The sequence below is a fragment of the Enhydra lutris genome, unplaced genomic scaffold (genome assembly GCF_002288905.1).
Source record: "Enhydra lutris kenyoni isolate GAN:26980312 unplaced genomic scaffold, ASM228890v2 scaffoldscaffold21, whole genome shotgun sequence".
Classification (NCBI taxonomy): Eukaryota; Metazoa; Chordata; class Mammalia; order Carnivora; family Mustelidae; genus Enhydra; species Enhydra lutris.
In genome coordinates this window covers 12,368,663-12,377,056 of record NW_019154105.1, presented here as the reverse complement: position 1 = coordinate 12,377,056, position 8,394 = coordinate 12,368,663, and positions in this window count along the sequence as shown.

The following is an 8,394-nucleotide window of genomic DNA, read 5'->3' as shown; positions in this document are numbered from 1 at the left end:
TGTTGTGGTAGTTTATATGTCTCTAGGAATGCATCCATTTCTTCCAGATTGTCAAATTTGTTGGTGTAGAGTTGCTTATAGTATGTTCTTATAATCGTTTGTATTTCTTTGGTGTTAGTTGTGATCTCTCCTCTTTCATTCATGATTTTATTTATTTGTGTCCTTTCTCTTTTCTTTTTATAAGTATGGCCAGGAGTTTATCAATCTTATTAATTCTTTCAAAGAATCAGCTCCTAGTTTCATTGATTTGTTCTATTTTTTTTTTTTTTTGCTTGTTTGTTTCTATTTCATTGATTTCTGTCCTGATCTTTATGATTTCTCTTCTCCTGCTGGTTTAGGCTTTCTTTGTTGGTCTTTCTCCAGCTCCTTTAGGTGTAGGGTTAGGTTGTGTATTTGAGACCTTTCTTGTTTCTTGAGAAAGGCTTGTATTGCTATATATTTTCCTCTCCGGACTGCCTTTGCTGTGTCCCACAGATTTTGAATCGTTGTGTCTTCATTATCATTTGTTTCTGTGATTTCTTTCAATTTTTCTTTAATTTCCTGGTTGACCCACTCATTTTTTTTTTTTTTTTTTTACCCATTCATTCTTTAAAAGGATGCTGTTTAGTCTCCCTGTATTTGGGTTCTTTCCAAATTTCCTCTTGTGATTTAGTTCTAGCTTTAGAGCATTGTGGTCTGAAAATATGCAGGGAATGATCCCAACCTTTTGATACCGGTTGAGACCTGATTTGTGACCCAGGATGTGATATATTCTGGAGAATGTTCCATGTGCACTGGAGAAGAATGTGTATTCTGTTGCTTTGGGATGGAATGTTCTGAATATATCTTTGAAGTCCATCTGGTCCAGTGTGTCATTTAAGGCCTTTATTTCCTTATTGATCTTTTGCTTGGATGATCGGTCCATTTCAGTGTGGTGAGTGTTAAAGTCCCCTACCATGATTGTATTATTGTCAATGTGTTTCTTTTATTTTGTTATTAATTGGTTTATAGAGTTGGTTTCTCCCACATTAGGGGCATAGATATTTAAAATTGTTAGATCTTCTTGTTGGACAGACCCTTTGAGTATGAGATAGTGTCCTTCCTAATCTCTTATTATAGTCTTTGGCTTAAAATCTAATTCATCTGATGTAAGGATTTCGACCGCAGCTTTCTTTTGTTGTCTATTAGCATGGTAAATTGTTTTCCACCTCCTCACTTTAAATCTGGAGGTGTCTTGGGTCTAAAATGAGTTTCTTGTAGGAAGCATATTGGTGGGGTTTGTTTTTTTATCCATTCTGATACCCTGTGTCTTTTGATTGGGCATTTAGCCCATTTACATTCAGGGTAACTATTGAGAGATATGAATTTAGTGCCATTGTATTGCCTGTAAGGTGACTGCTACTGTATATTTTCTCTCTTCCTTTCTGGTATACTACTTTTAGGGTGTCTCTTTGCTTAGAGAACCCCTTTCAATATTTCCTGTAGAGCTGTTTTGGTGTTTGCACATTCTTTCAGTTTTTGTTTGTCCTGGAAGGTTTTTATCTCTCCTTCTATTTTCAATGATAGCCTAGTTGGATATAGTATTCTTGGCTGCATGTTTTTCTCATTTAGTGCTCTGAATATATCATCCAGTTCTTTTTGACCTGCCAGGTCTCTGTGGATAAGTCTGCTGCCAATGTAATATTTTTACCATTGTACCTTACAGACTTCTTTTCCCGGGCTTCTTTCAGGATTTTCTCTTTGTCGCTAAGACTTGTAAATTTTACTATTAGATGACAGGGTGGGGACCTATTCTTTTTTATTTTGAGGGGGGTTATCTGTGTCTCCTGGATTTTGATGCTTTTTCCCTTTGCCATATCAGGGAAATTCTATCCAATAATTCTCTCCAATATACTTTCTGCTCCCCTCTCTCTTTCTTCTTCTTCTGGAATCCCTATTATTCTAATGTTGTTTTGTCTTATGGTATCACTTATCTCTTGAATTCTCTCCTCTTGGTCCAGTAGTTGTTAGTCTCTCTTTTGTTCAGCTTCTTTATTCTCTGTCATTTGGTCTTCTATATCAGTAATTCTTTCTTCTACCTCATTTATCCTAGCAGTAAGAGGCTCCATTTTTTATTGCACCTCATTAATAGCTTTTTTAAATTTCAACTTGGTTAGATTTTAGTTTTTTTATTTCTCCAAAGGGGCTTTTATTTCTCCAGAGAATATTTCTCTAATAGCTTCCATGGCTTTTTTGAGCCTGGCTAGCACCTTGAGAATTGTCATTCTGAACTCTACATCTGACATGTTACCCAGGTCTGTATTGATTTGGTCCCCAGCCCTCAGTACTTCCTCTTGTTCTTTTTTTTTTGTCGTGAGTTTTTCCACCTTTTCTTTTTGTCCAGATAAGAGTATATGAAGGAGAAAATAAAATACTAAAAGGTTGGCAAAGACCCCAGGAAAATGTGCTTTAACCAAATCAGAAGAGACCCCAAATCATGGGGCCAGGAGAAGGGGGATAAAACAAAGTTCAGAAAAAAAAATTTAAAAAAGAATACAAATAAAGAAAAAATATAAAAAAGAAAAAATATATATATATATGTTAGACTGGTCACTAGAACAGGGTCACCCCCTTAATTTTGGGAGTTTTTGGTCTCTTAGAAGAAACTACCTCCCAAAATTTTAAAGAATGAAAAACATATATAAGGGTAAACACAATGTAGAAATAGAAGGAATATGATTATAAAGATGAAAAAAAAATTTTTTTTTTATTCCTAAAAAAAGGAGTTGCTAAGGTAAGTTGGTTGGGAGAATAAAGAAAAAGAAGGTGGAGAGAATTTGTTTGGGCTGGAGATTAGAAGAAGCCCAGTGCTAGACTTAGGGTGTATTTTGATCTATTAGAAGTTGTACTCCAAATTTTTAAGAAGGAAAAAACCTATGTGTATACAAAAAAAAGTTAGATACAATGAAGGATAAAATCTGACTATAATAATGAAGGTTCAAAAAAGTTTATTTTTTTTAATGAAAAGTATTGTTAAGATAAACTAGTTAAAAACATTAAAAGAGGAAAGGGTAAAAGTTTAAAAAAATTAGCAGAAGAAAAAAATAAAATTTAAAAAAAATAATTAACTTTGCAAGACTAAAGATTCATGGGAGAAAGCCTTGAATTCCATGCTTTGCTTTCTCCTCCTCTGGAATTCCACTGTTCTCCTGGTAAGTGAACTTGGTCTTGGCTGCATTTCTTGTTGATCTTCTAGGGGAGGGGCCTGTTGTAGTGATTCTCAAGTGTCTTTGCCCAAAGCTAATTCCACCGCTCTTACCAGGGGCCAGGCTGAGTAATCCGCTCAGGTTCACTTTTGAGAGCTTTTGTTCCCTGAACGCTTTCCATAGAGTTCCAGAGGAAGGGAATGAAAATGGCAGACTCCCGATCTCTGGCCCAGAGGAGCCGAGATCTCAGGGCTCCACTCCTCAGTGCGTCCTCAGAGAAAAGCGTTCAATCACTCCTGTCTCCCTGGCCTCTGGCCACGCTCTGATCTCACCCAGCCTGTGACCAAGCATCTCTGTCTCTGGCACACAGCTCTGCCTAGAGACTCTGAACCCCGCAGATCCCTGAGTTCTGCCAGGGTGGGTCTCCCCGGATCTTGTTGGGACCCCACTCACAGAGCAGTGGCCTGTGCCACAGATTATGGTTCAAGATGACCCCAAGTTGGGAGTTCACTCCTTGGCTCTGTCTCTGTAGCCAGCTTCACCTCTCTAATAACCTGTAAGCTCTGCGACACTCAGACACCCCCGATCCTTCTGTGACCTCATGGGACCTGAGGCCATGCTTTCCCCACATGAGCTTCATCCCGGTTTTGCCTCTGGAGCGATGTCCCTCGGTGGAGCAGACTTTTTTTTTTAAGATTTTATTTATTTATTTGACAGACAGAGATCACAAGTAGGCAGAGATGGAGGCAGAGAGAGAGGAAGGGAAGCAGGCTCCCTACTGAGCAGAGACCCCGATGTGGGGTTCAAACCCAGGACCCTGAGATCACAACCTGAGCTGAAAGCAGAGGCTTTAACCCACTGAGCCACCCAGGCGCCCCTGGAGCAGACTTTTAGAAGTTCTGATTTTGGGCGCCTGGTTGGCTCAGTGGGTTGAGCCTCTGCCTTCGGCTCAGGTCATGATCTCGGGGTCCTGGGTTTGAGCCCCACATCGGGATCCTGGGTTTGAGCCCCACTTCAGGCTCTCTGCTCAGTAGGGGGCCTGCTTACCCCTCTCTCTCTGCCTGCCTCTCTGCCTACTTGTGATCTCTTTGTCCATTAAAAAAATAGAATTTAAAAAAAAAAATTCTGATTTTGTGCTCCGTTGCTCCGCCACTTGCCAGGAGCCGACCCTCCCCCCGCGATCTATCTTCCTATCGCTCTGGATTCACTTCTCCGCCAGTCCTATCTTTCAGAAAGTGGTCAATTTTCTGTTTCTAGAATTGTTGCTCTTCTTCTCTTCGATCTCCTGTTGGATTTGTAGGTGTTCACAATGGTTTGATAAGCTATCTAGCTGATCTCCTGCTACTTGATGTCATCTCAGCCTGCTACTTCACCATCTTGACTCCTCCCTCCCCGCAAAAGCTTCTGATCTTAATGAATTCCCAATAGTCCATTTTCCAACTTGTTTCCCTTGCCTCTGGTGATGTTTCTAGGAAGAAGTTGCTGTGGCTGAGGTCAAAGGGGTTGCTGCCCATGTTCTTCTCAAGGACTTTGATGGATTCCTTTCTCACATTGAGATCTTTCATCCATATGGAGTCTATTTTTGTGTGTGATGTAAGGAAATGGTCCAGTTTCGCTCTTTTGCATGTGGCTGTCCAATTTTCCCAACACCATTTGTTGAAGAGACTGTCTTTTTTCATTGGACATTCTTTCCTGCTTTGTCAAATATTCATTGACCATAGAGGTGAGGGTCTATTTCTGGGCTCTCTATTCTGTTCCATTGATCTATGTGTCTGTTTTTGTGCCAGTACCATACTGTCTTGATGACAGCTTTGTAATAGAGCTTGAAGTCTGGAATTGTCATGCCACCAACTTTGGTGTTCTTTTTCAACATTCCTTTGGCTGTTTGGAGACTTTTCTGGTTCCATATAAATTTTAGGATTATTTGTTCCATTTCTTTGGGAAAAAATTGATGGCATTTTGATAGGGATTGCAGTAAACGTGTAGATTGCTTTAGCTATCATAGACATTTTCACAATATTTGTTCTTACAATCCATGAGCATGGGAACTTTTTCCATTTCTTTATGTCTTCCTCAATTTCTTTCATAAGTTCTTAATAATTTGCTGAGGACAGATGCTTTGCCTGTTTGGTTAGATTTATTCCTAAGTATCTTATGGTTTTGGGTGCAATTATAAATGGGATTGACTCCTTAATTTCTCTTTCTTCTGTCTTGTTGTTGGTGTATAAAAATCCAACTGATTTCTGTGCATTGATTTTATATCCTGGCACTTGACTGAATTCCTGTATGAGTTCTAGCAGTTCTGGAGTTTAGTCTTTTGGGTTTTCCACATAAAGTATCATATCATCTGCAAAGGGGGAGAGTTTGACTTCTTCTTTGCCAATTCAGTCTTTAATTTCTTTTTGTTGTCTGATAGGACTTCTAGTACTATTTTGAATAGCAGTGGTGATACTTGTCTTCCTGTCATGTTCCTTAGGGGAGAGTTCTCCATTTTCCCTACTGAGAATGATATTCACTGTCAGTTTTTCATAGATGGCTTTGATGATATTGAGGTATGTACCCTGTAGCCCTACACTTTGAAGAGTTTTGATCATGAAAGGATGCCCCACTTTGTGAAATACTTTTTCAGCATCTATTAGAGGATCATATGGTTCTTGTTCTTTCTTTATTAATATATTGTATCATATTGATTGACTTGCTGATGTTGAACCAAGCTTCCAGCCCAGGAATAAATCCCACTTGTCATAGTGAATAATTCTTTTAATGTACTGTTGGATCCTATTGGCTAGTATTTTGGTGAGAATTTACACATCTGTGTTCCTCAAGGATATTGGTCTGTAATTCTCCTTTTTGATGGGGCCTTTGTTGGGTTTTGGGATCAAGGTAATGCTTGCCAAATAGAATGAGTTTGCAAGTTTTCTTTCCATTTCTATTTTTTGGGAGAGTTTTGGGAGAATAGGTATTGATTCTTCTTTAAATGTTTAGTAGAACTCCCCTGGGAAGCTGTCTGGCCCTGCGCTCTTGTTTGCTGGGAGGTTTTTGATGACTGCTTCAATCTCCTTACAGGTTATGGGTCTGTTCAGGTTTTCTATTTCTTCCTGGTTCAGTTTTGGTAGTTTATATGTCTCTAGGAATGCATCCATTTCTTCCAGATTGTCAAATTTCCTGGCGTATAGTTAGTTGCTCATAATATGCTCGTATAATTGCTTGTATTTCTTTGGTGTTGGTTATGATCTCTCTTCTTTCAGTCATGATTTTATTTGGGTCCTTTCTCTTTTCTTTTGGATAAGTCTGGCCAGGGGTTTATCAATCTTAGTAATTCTTTCAAAGAACCAGCTCCTAGTTTCATTGATCTGTTCTACTGTTCTTTTAGTTTCTATTTCATTGATTTCTGCTCTGATCTTTACTATTTCTTTTCTCTAGCTAGGTTTAGGCTTTCTTTGCTGTATTTTCTCCAGCTCCTTTAGGTGTAGTGTTAAGTTGTGTACTTGAGTCTTCCTTGTTTCTTGAGAAAGGCTTGTATTGCTATATACTTTCCTCTAAGGGACACCTTTGCTGTGTCCCAAAGATTTTGAAGAGTTTTGTTTTCATTTTCATTTGTTTCCATGAATTTTTTCAATTCTTCTTTAATTTCCTGGTTGACCCATTCATTCTTTAGTAGGATGCTCTTTAGCCGCCATGTATTTGAGATTTTTCCAACTTTTCCCTTGTGATTGAGTTCTAGTTTCTGAGCATCATGGTCTGAAAATATGCAGGGAATGATCCCAGTCTTTTAGTACTGGTTGAGACCTGATTTGTGACCTAGGATGTGATCTGTTCTGGAGAATATTCCCTGTGCACTAAGGAAGAATGTGTATTCTCTGGCATTGGGATTCAATGTCCTGAATATGTCTGTGATGTACATCTGGTCCAGTGTGTCATTTAAGGCCTTTATTTCTTTGTTGATCTTTTGCTTGGAAGACCTGTCCATTTCAATGAGGGGAGTGTTAAAGTCCATTACTATTATTGTATTATTGTCGATGTGTTTCTTTGATTTTTTTGTTGTTGTTGTTGTTTCTTTGATTTTGATATTATTTGGTTTATATAGTTGGCTGCTTCCAGGTTAGGGGCATAGATATTTAAAATTGTTAGATCATGTTGGACAGACCCTTTAAGTATGATATAGTGTGCTTTCTCGTCTTTTATTATAGTCTTTGGTTTACAATCTAATTTATTTGATGTAAGGATTGCCATCCCAGCTTTCTTTTGATGTCCATTAGCATGGTAAATTGTTTTCCACACCCCACTTTAAATCTGGAGGTGTCTTTAGGTCTAAGATGAGTATCTTGTAGAAGCATATTGATGGGTGTTGTTTTTTTAATCCATTCTGATACCCTGTGTCTTTTGATTGGGACATTTAGCCCATTTACATTCAGAGTAACTATTGAGAAATATGAATTTAGTGCCATTGTATTATCTGTAACATGACCATTACTGTATATTGTCTCTGTTCCTTTCTTTTCTGTGACTTTTTAGGCTCTCTCTTTGCTTAAGAACCCCTTTCAATATTTTCTGTAGGGCTGGTTTGGTGTTTGCAAATTCTTTTAGTTTTTGTTTGTCCTGGAAGCTTTTTATTTCTCCTTCTATTTTGAATGACAGCCTAGCTGGATATATATTCTTGGCTGCATATTTTTCTCATTTAGTGCTCTGAATGTATGATGCTAGTCCTTTCTGGCCTGCCAGGTCTCTGTGGATAGGTCTGCTGTCAATCTAATATTTCTATCATTGTATATTATAGACCTCTTTTCCCAAGCTGCTTACAGGATTTTCTCTTTGTCACTGAGTCTTGTTAGTTTTACTATTAGGTGCTGAGGTGTTGACCAATTTTTGTTTTGGGGGGTTTCTCTGTGCCTACTGGATTTTGATTCTTGTTCCCTTCTCCAAATATAAATAAAAACCCCAGTGAGATACCACATCACATCAGTTTTACTCTGGGTAGCTTAATTTTCATGGTAAGCACCCAAAACAAAATCATGTCAATTTATTCAATGACATTCTTAATTTAAAACCACTGCTGGGGCGCCTGGGTGGCTCAGTGGGTTAAGCCTCTGCCTTCGGCTCAGGTCATGATCCCAGGGTGCTGGGATCGAGCCCCGCATCGGGCTCTCTGCTCAGCGGGGAGCCTGCTTCCTCCTCTCTCTCTGCCTGCCTCTCTGCCTACTTGTGATCTCTCTCTCTGTCCAATAAATAA